The sequence below is a fragment of the Lepisosteus platostomus genome, chromosome 5 (assembly GCF_059453375.1).
Source record: "Lepisosteus platostomus isolate fLepPlt1 chromosome 5, fLepPlt1.hap1, whole genome shotgun sequence".
In the NCBI taxonomy this organism is placed as follows: domain Eukaryota; kingdom Metazoa; phylum Chordata; class Actinopteri; order Semionotiformes; family Lepisosteidae; genus Lepisosteus; species Lepisosteus platostomus.
In genome coordinates, this window is record NC_142615.1 from 36,707,810 (window position 1) to 36,722,061 (window position 14,252).

At 40.5% G+C, this 14,252-nt stretch overlaps 3 non-coding genes across 3 annotated transcripts; all 3 read right to left on the bottom strand.

Annotated features, from left to right (window-relative positions):
* Positions 1–5,580: 5,580 nt before the first annotated feature.
* On the bottom strand, positions 5,581–5,654 carry trnan-guu (transfer RNA asparagine (anticodon GUU)). Its single transcript has one exon. It is a non-coding gene; the product is annotated as a tRNA-Asn (tRNA).
* Positions 5,655–7,208: 1,554 nt separating this feature from the next.
* On the bottom strand, positions 7,209–7,280 carry trnaw-cca (transfer RNA tryptophan (anticodon CCA)). The gene has a single exon. It is a non-coding gene; the product is annotated as a tRNA-Trp (tRNA).
* Positions 7,281–11,773: 4,493 nt separating this feature from the next.
* Positions 11,774–11,855, bottom strand: trnal-uag (transfer RNA leucine (anticodon UAG)). The gene has a single exon. It is a non-coding gene; the product is annotated as a tRNA-Leu (tRNA).
* Positions 11,856–14,252: the final 2,397 nt, after the last annotated feature.

Genomic DNA, 14,252 nt, shown 5'->3' on the forward strand with positions numbered 1-14,252 from the left:
ACGCTCTTATATTTTCCAATCTCCTTAAGTTGATTTTCGTCAAGTCTCTTTAGTTACGTCTCTAGCCAGTCCCGCTGGCTAAACACACTCACACCGTCCTTTAGTAGACCAAAACTCACAGTTACACACATACATGCTGGCACACATATTCATAAAACACATACACATCGAGAATATATTTTTCTCTTCGTACTACAATGTGCTGTATTCTTGTTTTACTTCTACATTAATCCTTTTAATTCCTGAAGCGCACTCCAGGTTCGCTGCATTTCTAATTTCGGGTGCGGTACTTTAGCCCACCGGTCAATATCTTCCGGTTTTGGATTTGATCGTATGGGGGAATCAGGGAAGGTAGGTGCGAGTGCGGACCCCCCTCGACGGGGTGCTAGACACTTAGAGTGACGCTGTCATCAACAGCGCCAGCCCCCACTACATCAGGCCCTCTCCCACTTAGGATGAGAATACAGGTCTGCGGGCGCCCTCTGTTTAAGGGAGTTCCTGTTCCGTCTCTATCACACTCGTACCAGGTGTCATCCCACTCAGACCCCCCGTCTCCATATGGTCACTGTGGGAATTGATCCCAATTATTTTCATTTCCTGCCTGTCTGTTCCCCTATGGGAGAGCAAGATATAACACATTAACTAGTGCAGTGCGACCAGGAACTAATTCTTCTTTTAGTTTCTGATTCTCCTGCACTGCCTTTTCGCTTTTTGTTTATACTCTTTCGTAGCGAGTAAAGTATCTTTTCTTCCGGGTTTTTGTTTTCCCCGTAAACCCACTTTTAAGTCACATCCCAATTTCTTTTTTTTTTTTCCTCATGTATCTGCCACCACTGGTGCCGGCCGTGCACCAGGGTGGGAGCTACATGCTTGTGCTTTTGCCAATCAATACTCATATGCTTTCTTTACAGGCGTCTTCGCCCCAGACTCCCTCTGACAATCTCAACTTTTCGCATATTTTTCTCCTTTTTTTTTGTCAACTTACACTTTTCCGATATATAAACAGACCCTTCCAACACTTTCTCAAACCATCAGTTAGCACACATGTTCGGTCTCCTTTACTTTTGTCGTGTGTGAGGTAACAGCTCATACAGTAAGGGGATGCTTTCACTTGAAAAACCTGTGCATTCCTGCACTCATTCAGCCAAGGGCGTCTGTTACCTCCAGATCTAAATGCCTCTCAGAGACTTTAGAGGACTTACACCACACTGTTCACAGGTAAGGAATGAGACCTCGAAAACCCCCTTTCTTGATCAGTAATTCACCATCCCCAAAACGCCAGCATCGCTGCTTTTGCCCAGGGGTGGACTTACGCACTGAGCTCAATCAGGGCGATTCTCGGATCTCAACGTCCTTTAAATCCTGCTACTTAATGCTTTGCTCTTTTATTATGAGGTGTGTTTATGTTAGTGTCGTGCGTGTGTATATGTATTTCACAAACAAGGAAAACACCAAAACATACATATATATATCTCTTCTACTCCTGTTTCCTTTAAAACAAAAAACCACGCCACGCCAATCCATGCATGATCAAGGCGTAGCTAATCTCAGGACCCCGGGCGCAATTAAGGCCCACACCAATCCTGGATTATACGTGCATTTAATGCACCACTCAGCTCCAGAACCCCAGGCGCAATTAAGGCCCACACCGATCCTGAGCCACAGAACTCCGGGTGCAATTAAGGCCCAAACCAGTTCTGACCTTCAGAACTCCGGGCGCAATTAAGGCCCACACCAGTCCTAAACTACGTGCATTTAATGCACCACTTGCTCTAGAACCCCGGGCGCAATTAAGGCAATCACCGATCCTGAGCTCCAGAACTCAGGGCGCAATTAAGGCCCAAACCAGTTCTGACCTTCAGAACTCCGGGCGCAATTAAGGCCCACACCAGTCCTGAACTTCACGGTAAGGGTCCAAAACCCGTTCAAAAACTCCACGCGCAATTAAGGCATACACCAGCTTCGAACGCCTGTACACAATACCGCGGAACCCCTGCCAGACCAAATTCTGGGCTTACAGCAAACAACCCATTACATACACCGGTGTCTTCCCCGGGCCAGAGGAATTCAGAAACTCACGTTTACTCCGTCATCTCGGGCGATTCTTGCAGGGAGCAGAGACTTCCCAATCGGTCAGAGAGAGTCGGGACTTTTTTTTAAAAAGAGGAGTCCTTACCTCTTAGTAATGTGAGCGCTGACCGTCTCTCCTGCCGATGGGAAGTTCTGCGCCTTCTGGAGCATCCTGTCGACTACGCCAAATTTGTTGTAACAGAAGAAATAAGGTTCCTGATCCCGAGATGAAGTAAAACAGATGAGTTTATTGCATGCAAGGAACAATAAAGCCGAAGTCTTGTTTCCCGCAAGAAACAACAAAACCGAAGTATTGTTCGCCGTACTGTTACAAACTTTTGGGTTATATAGTGTTTTCTTCTCCGTTTCTGACGTCACTCGGTCTGATGGTAAAGAGGGGGGTTCATGGTATTTGGCCAGTTTACGATGTTCTGGACAAATGGTCAGTTTAAGATTACACCCAGGGGGGTTCCTAGCTTGCATCTGCAATCCTTATCAGTTAACCCCCTTTCCTGCCATAAACCCCAGCTTGTGACTTGGAAGTCTAAACCCCCTACAGAAAGGATTAAATTCAAACCCCCGTCTTCACATCTTTCTTCACCAGAGACTGAGTGAACATTTATTATTATATTGTCACTGTTTCTGTGTTTGTTGAGCTTCCTGAGGGGGGGCGACAGTGTACCTGTTAAGTGTAAGGAGCTTTACTTTGATAAAATGGGGATATGGAATCAATACTTTATCAGTCAGCCACAAATAATAATCAGAGCTCATGTTGGGATTGTATTGCTATAAAAGATGCTCATGGGAGTAATCCCCTTTGATAGAGGTGATTATTTAGGTTTACTGGCATGGGAAAATAGCCCTGCTTTTAGTCTGAGTGTAACTCAGATGTATTAGAATGGAAATAACTGTATGCTCCTCGCTATAATCACAGTTTTAGGCCATTCTCTATTAGGGTGATAGACAGCTGTTTAGGTGAGCAAAGACTAAACAGTACTTGTATTCTAGACAATTATTAGCAAATTAATGACTTAGCAAAGCACATCTATGATGAAGAAAAATATATATCATAATTAGAATCCAGATGATTGGGGCATTGGTGCATGGCTACAGTCTGTGCTAGGAACCTGGAAAGGGTCTCTGGTTCAATACATATTTGTGTGTCTGGTATTATTCGTTATAATCATACTGTTAATATCCTGCTTGAAAAATATGTGGACTAAAGCTGCTGCTTCTGTGCTAATTGTACACCCTGACGGGATCATGAAGGTCAAAAAATGATTTCATGGGAAAGGTTCTCTTATCTAGTGGCAGAACCTAATGGGTAGAACAATATAGTTTTAAGGGGGGTTACCCTTGGGAGTGATTCCCATAGATGCACATTATTATTATGGTTTGTTTGTTCATAATAAGATGTTTTGCAGGAACGGACCAAAGAGAAATTTTACAACTTCAGCTAGAATTGTTCTGCAAAACGGCACAGCTGAGTCAGTGGAACAATGTGTAGATTTTTCTAAGAGTTATTACCCAGCTGTTGACCAATCTTGTAAAAAAAAAAACCCTAAGAAAAATGCTGGGCTCCAGCCCACAGGGATTTACCTGTGCTGTAAGAACTAATGCGTGAATAAGGAGACTGGATTCTGGTGAAAGACTTCAGGAAAAAGAAATGGTGTTCACTCAGGTGGAAGGGGCCGTACCAAGGCTGCTGACCACTGCGACTGCTGTGAACGTCACGGAAAGGGTGCCCTGGATTCATGCTTCCCACTGTAAAAAGGTCACAAACGAACTGAGCAAAGCGCAGGAGTGATGTCTCCACAGGGATAGATGGGGATCACATGCTTGGGACTGATGTGCACAGTCTTTTTCCTTTTTATGTGGAAGCCTGTCACCACCCAGAAAGAGGAAGAATCTAAACGCGAAGCTTCTTTGTATACAAACTGGCTGAATGAAACTGATAATGAGGGGGATATGAGTAATTTGTGGTATAAACTTATAAATCATACTGTAAAGTTAAAGAAATGTAATGCATCTTGTTATGTATGTGCTTTAATGCCTCATTCTACAGCCTCACCCATTTCTCTCCTGGTTAGAATCACTGTTTGGGCCAGGGGGAATGTTTTTCTTTAAGTTACTAACACCGATTATAGTAGCTGTGATACTTGTCTTCCTGCTTTTGTGTTGCTGTACGAAATATATTATTCCAATGCTTTGAAATATGGTAATGAATATGTTTGCGCATCAGTATGTTCTGATAAGAACGCAAGAATCCGAAGTATGGGAGCCTCCTGGGAGTCCATATGAAGAATCTTAACTTTTAATCATTTTCAAGAATAAAAAGGAGGGAATTGAAGTGGAAATCTAATAAGTAAATTGATTCTTAAAAATGTAGAGAGCTTTGAAAAAAATATATTGGTGCTTTTAGATAATATATTTCAAGGATGTAACTGCTGTGCTACAGTACGTGCAGAATTTTAGAAAACAGTTCGTCAACATAGTACACTGTTTAGGTTAGTTTAGAAGACAATGTACCAAAACAATATATGCTGTCTGGGTCATTAGAATTAGCTGAAAGTAACTGATAAGCTTTGAATAACAAATCTAGTTTTTCTTCTCTCGCTCTATGATGTAATCTGTTTTCTCTTAGAGAAAGGGGAAGTTTTAGAAGGGACCAAGTGCTGAACTTTTTTACAGCGCAACGTCTTATAAAAACCCTGTACTGCTTGTAACAAATTGAGTCTCTGGTTGCACTTTGCAGGGCTCCCAATATTGCAATATTGAAATAAAGACCTTACTCAGGTGAGAACTCTCTCTTGTGGCTTCCTTGATAGTTATATTTCCATGACAATTTGGGGGCTCGTCCGGGATCACAAACCTGAGCGCGAACGGCTGCTGAAACTCCATCCGGACCCGGACAATTTTAGCAAATTGGACAAACCTCGGAGGAAAAACTGTTTATCCTTCCAGAGACGCGTCTGGAGAATTGGCAGCTGTCTGACGTCAGTAAGTGATCCTTTAAAATTAATAGTTATATTTCCATGACAAGAGAAAAACCATCAACACCCCTACCACCTCCACCAATCCTAACCTTGTTTTTACTATACCCTCTGACCTTTCCCTTTCACCCCTTTGCATCCTCAGCTAACATATTTTAAAATTACAATAGACTGTATAGTATTTATGTTTAAAATTAAGGTAAATATGTCAAAATATCAAAATCCAACTGCACAGTGCTATTGTAAGAATGCTTGTCAAGTTCTCAAACAAACCTGCATTGTATTTTTAAAATATTTCAGCAGAGGATTCAACTGGAGTATAAATGAAGATTCGACGATAATTTTTTTTTGAGTGAATATGGTTTTCTGGGGCGTTGCAATGTTGGGCATTATTGGACATTTCCCGGTGACCCTGACACGTGTTAAACACTCGCATTTCCTGCAAATATTAAAATGGTTAAGGTTTCGCTGAGAAATCCAATCGACTGAAGACAATGTTTATATCGCAGAAGAACCCCGTCCCTGGGTGGACTCGAACCACCAACCTTTCGGTTAACAGCCGAACGCGCTAACCGATTGCGCCACAGAGACTGACTGGTAAGGTAATTTCTCGAATCACAAGTTTTCGGTTAAAAAAAAATCTCTTCCCGTTTATTTTGCCTCCTGTAATATTTCTTCTGCACTGATAACCAAGAATTGAATTTCATTTTTCGCAAGCTGTGTGAATTTCATCAAAAACAAGTTTTCCAGAAAGGAAATGAACACATGCATTTAACGAAATCAAGCCCTTTGTGATTGCCCGAAATGATACGTTCTGTACTACAAGATAGGAAGAAAGACACGGCTGGGATTTGAATCTCGGTTCTTTTGTTTAATAGAGAAGTGCTTTAACCAACTAGGCTACGGTGACAGGACAGCCTTCACCTTTTACAGCCGCTTGGACACACCGCTCTGAGACATCTGCGTTCAGTAAGCGCTGAACCTGCGCTCAGAGCAAATTGCCTCTTTTACATAGCAGCCCCGACACTGAGAAACGAAGAGAACTGGCTTTTATCTGCCATTTTCATGTCCAATGCGTTTGACATCTCCCAAGGGCGACAGAGTTCTTTTGCGACACTATTTCTTCTTCTTTTTTATTTCTGTACGCTTTGATAAAAAAGGAGAAATCGTGCAACGGAAAAATGTCTTTTTTTCATAGAGAAAACGTGCACCAGGAAATGTTGTGTTGAGAAGAAATGATTTAACATGATACGTGACCTAATTTATCGGAGCAATTGCTCGACCAGCAAGATCTGGAGAGGTTGGAGAGTCTGGTGGATGTGATAATTATACGGTGTTGTGGAAGAAAACAGTCTTTCTTTGAATTCTCAGTCAATCGGAATTTCAGTGCTAAACATAAACCCCTTGTCTGTATTTAAAGAGATTATATTTTAAAACTCATAAAAAATCAGAAAACACATGTTTCTCACTTTGAAATTTTAGACGGAGCGGTGCATTACTAGTAGCGGCGCTGAGCACACTATGGGGGAATTCAGGTCATGTGAAATGCCAGCGGTTTAATAAACAACGCGTCTGATTTCGGATCATAAGATTCTAGGTTCGACTTCTACCTGGCTCGTGTAAATTTAATTCAAGCTCCTCAGTAATAGATGTATATTATGTAATGAACCGCACCTGAAAGCAAACGTTGGGTCTGTTTCCTTTGTTTTCCAGCATGAAATAGCAAATCGTTACAAAAAGCACCTGCTAATGTCCAATAGCGGGTTTTGTTTTCAAATTACATTTTCAGGCTTCAGACACTTTTTAATAAAACAAAAGTGTCCGGAAACTCATTAACTTTCAGGTTTGCTTGAACCTGTATTAAAAAAAGTTATCTGAAACTTCCGGGATTCCATTATCTGATGTAGCTGTCTCTAAAGTTGGACGTGATGTTAAGCAGATGTGAACTGTGCCTTTTCTCTTTAAAAAAAAGTTCTTTTTTCCCCTCCACTCCAATGCTGGAGACTGTAAGCCTGTGTGAGCTCCACACTGCGTGTCCTGTACTGCTCTATTTTGTTTTGATTATCTATGTGGTGTACAGATAGAACTCAACTGCATGGGGTGAATTCCGTGTTCAGGACCAGCAGAACCTGAAAAAGTAACAGCTGACCTCGACATGATTTGAACACGCAGCCTTCTGATCTGGAGTCAGGCGCGCTACCGTTGCGCCATGAAGTCACGGTTGTCAGTGCTGTTGAATTTCCCAAAGGAGACAAATCAGCTTCACAAAAAAAAAATCTGTGAAGAGCGCAGCTCTGCGAAGAGAGTCTCTTCTTCCCAGACCACATTTTATTCTTCCTGCGCAGCTCTTGTGCAGGTGTTGTTCTCAATTACAGTTCCAGGAACACTGATTTTTTTTCTATTTTTTTTTAATTAAGTACCCCATGGTGCAACGGTAGCACGTCTGACTCTAAATCCCCAAGTTCATTTTCAAAGTATATCGGAGTCAACTGATATTGATCAGGTTCTGCTGCTACTGAACCCCCAGTCTTCACCTTAAGGTTCAATTCCTCAAGCCTTTTGACCTTATATGTCCATCCCTTCTCGTCAAAACTCGTATTTTCACAGAGTACCCTTCAGAAATCGCAGTATAGAATGAAAAAACTCCAGTAGATCTCGGCCGCTGTTGGTGATTTTCCTTTAAAAATAAATGAATCTCTGGAAATTTTACGGAGTGTATCACTTTCACTGAGACCGAGAAGTGTTAAGCTGTACATGAGTCTTTGTGGTTCGGTTGTTAACCAAAAGGATGGTGGTTTGAGCCCTCCCAGGGACACTATGAGCCTTTTAATGTACACACCCGTCTCACTTTATCTCCACGGCCGGTCTTGTACCGCAATCAAATACAGAGCCCGTAGGAGGCAGTAAGCTCGCATATATAGCTCACTGTGTATATAATGAAGAAGCAGAGGTTAGTTTCTCATCTGCGCGTTACAGAGCCTTACGCAACTCGTACTGTACCAACAGCTAGGGTTTGATCCCTGCACGGGCTATTAGTTGAAAAGCCATTGTAAATGACGTGTAAGAGATTTATAGATACTGTAGATCAGTGGTTCTCAAACTGTGGTACGCGTACCGGCAGTGGTACGTGGAGTGGCACCAGGTGGTACGCCAAATGACCCTGGAACTGTGTAGTGTGCACTGAAAAATCGGGATGGGTTTTCATATTTTGTATTTTCATACGTGTCGAATACGCAGCCTACATACTACGATACAGTGCGTGCTAATACTTCAGTGGACACAAGAGATACTCTGTAATTCTATACCACTCTATAGGAATGCGTGCTACGGATGCAAGTGACCAATTGTATTTAAAAAAAGCTATTGTATCTCCAGCAAATAGGGAGAAAGGAGAATGTGCGTGATTTTGGAACAATGCCAACATTGTAAACACAGGAATGCATAGAAATACGTGCTACGAACGCAGGCAATCTTGTGAGCACACGAAAGCGTGATAGAAAAATATTTAAGAACTGTTCGAATTTGAGAAAAATACACCGAGCGTCTCTGTGTTTCGCTCCCATGCGCATGAAATAAAAACTTTAAATAAATACGGAAATAAAAACGGAAATGCGGAAAAAGCTTGCGGATTGCTAAAGCAGGTAAGCTACACTATTTTTGAAGAACCTTATTTACCGTTGGCAAAAGAGCTGACACGTATTATGTGTGGAAAAAAAGCTGCTAAACAGCTCGACCTGCTGCCCCCCTCCCCCTGAAAGACACAGTCATTCATAGAATTATTGAAATGAAGGATTATATCAAACGTACACTGATAGAGCGCGTTAAGATGAGCAGATGTTTTTCACTGCAATTAGATGAGTCTGTAGTTGATTTGGCCAATTTGCTCGTTTACGTTAGATACGAGTTTGAGGGTATGTCCCATGAAGACTTTCTGTTCTGTAAACCGCTACCAACAGGAACTACAGGAGAGCACATATTTCAGCTTCTGAATGAATTTATCGAAGAGAATGACCTCGACTTGATAAAATGCGTCTGAGTTTGTACAGACGGTGCTAGAGCAATGACAAGCCGACATAACGGTGCAGTTGCACGAATTAGAGAGGTTGCTCCAGAAATTAATGTACGCATTACAACATCCACCGCGAGACCTTTGCCGTCAAGAAAATGCCTGACGATTTAATATCTGTTAGACTCTGTTGTGAATTGTATCAAGGCTCGAAAAATTAATTCACATCTCCTTTGCTCAACTAAATAGGCTCACTCCTCTCACTGAAATGGTGCTTTTTTATTAGTTGTTGTTAATGTTTTTTTTTCTGTAAAATACTTTGAGAAGCCACCTTTAAAGGCGCTATATCAAATAAAGTTCATTATTATAATATTTATTATATGTATGTGTGAGTATGTGCATGTACACTCATGTTGGTCATTGAGAATTTCTGGGGTTCCTATGAGATGATGACTTGTAGGTGGTACTTGGATGCTTTGGTTGGATTAGGGATGGTACTTGGTCCAAAAAGTTTGAGAACCACTGCTGTAGATACTTTATTGATCCCATGAGGGAAATTAATAAAGCTTATCCAGCTGGCTTTTATGTTTCACACTAAATTGCGATCTTGAAACCAAAATAATTAGAAATATGGAACACAACCATTGTTCTCCAAGAAGGAAAGCTGTTTAACACTGACGTCACTCCTTTTTATTTAACCCAGATTGTGAAGACAACTCCACCCTATCAAAGGAAAATGTTGCACAAAAGTTGGAAAGGACACTCTGAATCCATCTGTACTCTATATTTGATTTCCGCGATCCGTTCAAGGCTGCTTGGTGCTTCGCAAGCAAGTCATGTTCAGGGAAGAAACTCAGCTTAGAGAACTACTGGTGCATTTTCACTCATTGAATTTGATCTTTGTACTCTCTTTTCATTCTCAGCTATAATATTTCAAAATTACAGTTTGGATTTGTTGGAAAACTTCACAGGCATTATTAAGTTAGGACTGTACAATTGTATTTTAATATCTTGGTATATTAACCTTCATTTTAATATGGATGTAACCATAAATGTTGTACTTTTGTCGTACATTTTAACTGAGGACGCACGACGACTATTATACCTTGTGATACATGCAAGACATCTGTAAACGAAGATGTAATTAGTCAAATTGGCAATTAACAGAAAACCACAATTGTATAATATTATTTCTCTATGTCGATGATCAGTTGAAGGATTTGAAGAAACTATATATTATTCCTCGATATCGATGATCAGTTGAAGGATTTGAAGAAACAGCAGCGATAGCAGGTGATTTTGGTTTTGAACCCATCTTTACACCTCAATAATCCATTTGTCCTCGAAAAAAGAAAAGACAGGCATGTTTTGAGTCTCATAATGATCATCTTCTCGATCCAAAGAAACATATAAATTTGATTCCTTCCGTAGTATTTTGGATTTTCTTACGAAGATCTCACGAAGTATTGCCAGGATCTATATTTAGCGTTCGGTAGTGATAACACTGCTGATATTGATTGAGTAGAAATCTATGATGTATTGACAACTTTATCTGAAGCGAGAAGTCCTAGAACGCTGTCTATGAAGTGTTAGGATTCATACCAAGATATACTTTTTGTTTTCAACCCAAAATGCTGCTATTGCATTAATCATTATATGAACTATACCCGTTTTGGTAGCTTCTCTGCATGATTTTTCAAAACTGAAACTAATTACAAAATTATTTAAGATCAACCATGACAAAAAATTATAAATCAGGACTAATATTAATATCAACTGATGTTACTACAGAAAAAAAGATTTAACTGAAATATTAATAAGACTATTTGTGATTATGTCACTTCTCTGCTTCAGCAAGGTCAATATAAGACTCTGAAAGTAGTAAAGCAAAACTGAACTCAAAATCATATTAGGAATTCTGAGTGATATCTCCATACAGGTAATCCAACAGAACATTGAAATATTTGAATATCATCTCTCTGTATATTGCGCTGCTTTTAACCTAGAGTAAAACTATTGGATTGAAGGAATGCTAACCGCTGGGTTGAAATGTATAGTTGTTATTTGGAGAAATCTGTAAACTCGTGATCTTATATGTTTTAAAAGACAGCACAGGAAAAAACAGTGCTGATTATTTTCCGGAGACGGAGCACTGATGACCTATCCGAGCTTATCGATAAAACCCACCCAGTGGATACTCTAGCAGAACGTCAAAGAACATTCACCTTTGTATCCAAAGAAACCACAGGAACAACATCAGGTAGCACAATCAATTCCCCTTTTAAATCTTTCCTGTAAGGTATGCTATGTGAATTCATGAAGTTAATCCTCTGATCTCTTTTGATCACGAACAAAGTATTTCTGATGGAGCGCTATGTTCAAAGATTTAATAAGCTTTACCCCTGCCAACGATTCGGCGTGAAGAATTAAAAGTTTCACAGACAAAAGCAGCTCACCACCACAGCCAATATTAAATTTACTTGCTGGTACACTATCATGTGCACTGCCTCAAAAGTGATCTCGGCAGATGTTGTTCCCTACATAAAGCTGAACGTGCCAAAAATAATTTTTGTTGAGAAAACAAAATATTTTTTCTGCCTTGATGTTAAGCCTGTCTTTTAGAAAGTCTATCTCTAAACACCTCCCGCAGCCTAACAAAAAGTGGTTTTACTGATCGTATTGCAGGTCTTAAAACACTAACATTTGGCAGCGGTGGGATTCGAACCCACGCCCCCAGAGAGACTGGAGCCTAAATCCAGCGCCTTAGACTGCTCGGCCACGCTACCTTCCTCCATGCCCATCTTCCTCACATTCCTGGCTTGGAAAATGCCGGGGGCTTCAGCTCTTGTCGTCGGATCTAATGATATCATGACATGTGGAAGTGACTGCACCTTCATCTTCCGAGATGCTTTCAATAGCACAAATGCTACTTTCACCGGCACAAACATAGCAATAACGAAAGAGGTGGGTTTCATCCTTTGTGCTGTTTGTAGGGGTGCAACTCTACATCGATCTACTGACTTGAAGAGCAAAAATCAAAATCCTCTGCTATTACTGTTGCTTTTTTCATAGTTTCTTTAAATCCTTCATTTGAACATAGATTTTGAAGGATATTGCTGATAATACCACATAAATTGTGGTTTTCTTGTGATCGCCAATTTTTTTCAAATACCAGCCTTTTTTACAGTTCCTTGCGTGTTTCACAAGGTATAATAGCCCCCCTCGCATCCTCAGCTAACATATTTTAAAATTACAATAGATTATACAGCATGCATGTTTACATTTATATTAAAATTAAAGTAAATATACCAGAATACATACAGTGCTAACCCAATAATTCTTGTCAGGTTCTCCAACAAATCTGCGTTGTTATTTTAACATGTTTCAGCTGAGGGTGCAACAGGAGTATAAATGAATTTTCCCGCCAGCCGTTCAAAGACCAAATTCCATGAGTGAACATTATTTTCTCAGAAGCTGCCGGTATTGGACTTTGCCGGTGGTAATGAATTATGTCCACAACTGTTGTAGTAGTTCCTTCTTGAAATTCGACACGTGCAAAGCACTTGTAATATCATAGGTGTTAAAGTTCGCTGAGTCTATTCGAGTCATGGTGTGTATCCCTGCCTATCATTGGGAGACGGGTAGCTTTTTTACACTCAGATTCCAATCTTCAATGCTTTGTGTCAGAGCTTACATAACTTTCATTTTCTCACATTTTCTGACGACTGTTCCAAAGGGGCACCCTGTCAATTCTGAATACTTTTAAAAAATCTGCCTGCATGTTTGATTATTGTCATTTCATTTCGAAAAAGTTCAATATTGATCATAACTAAAGAAAATAATGATCACGAACAAAAAAGGGATAAAGATGCGAGTCGATCTTGAATCACAGCTGGGTGACACGGTCTTCTGTTCTGATATGGTTGTACGAGAAACAGGAGGAATCGCCAATCTCCTATAGAACATAAGTTGAATCAGGAGTGAGACATTTCGTATACTCGTGCATATGTCAACACCTGACCTACATCGTAAAACTAACATTAAGTTGTCAGAGACATTCATTTATATACAAACAAGAGACAGACCAAGTAATAATTCTACATTAGTTCAGGTGGGTAAACCTGAACTAACTAACTAATAAACCTATTAATAATTCTACATTAACGTGTCCTACACTGATCAGACTAATTGACATGGTCTGATTCAGAGCCTGTGCAGTTCGTGCTAATTACAACAAGGACAGTTCTGAACCCTCATCACCGAACTGAGCACAAGTTCAGCTGTTCTCCAGTTTTGTTACGCATGGTTTTTCATTGCAATTGAGTTCAGAGCTGGAGCTGAACTCCAGACAGTACAGTGTTTTGGGTAAGTTGTCGAAATTCGCATGAGGCTGCAGACAACTTACCTAAAGTGTGTTCTATAGCTTTCAGGTGGAGTTCATTTATATAAAAGAATGTAAGTGGTATAAACGAAACAAGCCAGACGGCAGTCCAACCTACAGTATAATTTTCTGATGGAAGTCCTGACACGTTATTCATTACGCCACTGACCCTGCTATTGTAGTGCTAAAATAAAACACGTTTTCTACATTTATGTCTGTTTAAAAATTACTATCTAAAAAAGACAAAGGGTTTGTGTGTCGCGCTAAAATTCCGCTTCATTTCGAATGCAAATAAAAACCATTTTGTTCCAAGAAATCATAAATTTGTCACATCCTTCATACTACTGATAAGTATACGAATAAATACTCGGAAGAAGCCGCTCAGGTATTAGAGAGATTTAAAATCGGATCGGAGGATTTAGAGTCCAGACTGCAAACCAACAGCTGACACAGGTCTTTTATAGAACCGTTTTGATTTCCTCTACTTTGTCCCCGTGACGTCACTGTCCTGCTCACAGCCGAGCCCGACACACGTCTGGTTTCTGTCGCTGGGCGCTCACCCTGCAGTCCATGCGGGTCCTGATACCCCAGTACAATGACGGGGACACTAAACTGTAATCAGGTGCCGTCCTTCAGCTGAGACGTAAAACCGAGGTCCTGAATCTCTGTGCTCATTCAGGAGAATGGTGGTGGTGGAGGGGAGTCCCCATTACCTGTAAAGCGCATTGAGTGGAGTATCCAGAACAGCGCTATATAAGTGTAAGCAATAATGATGATGATGATAATTATTATTATTATAATG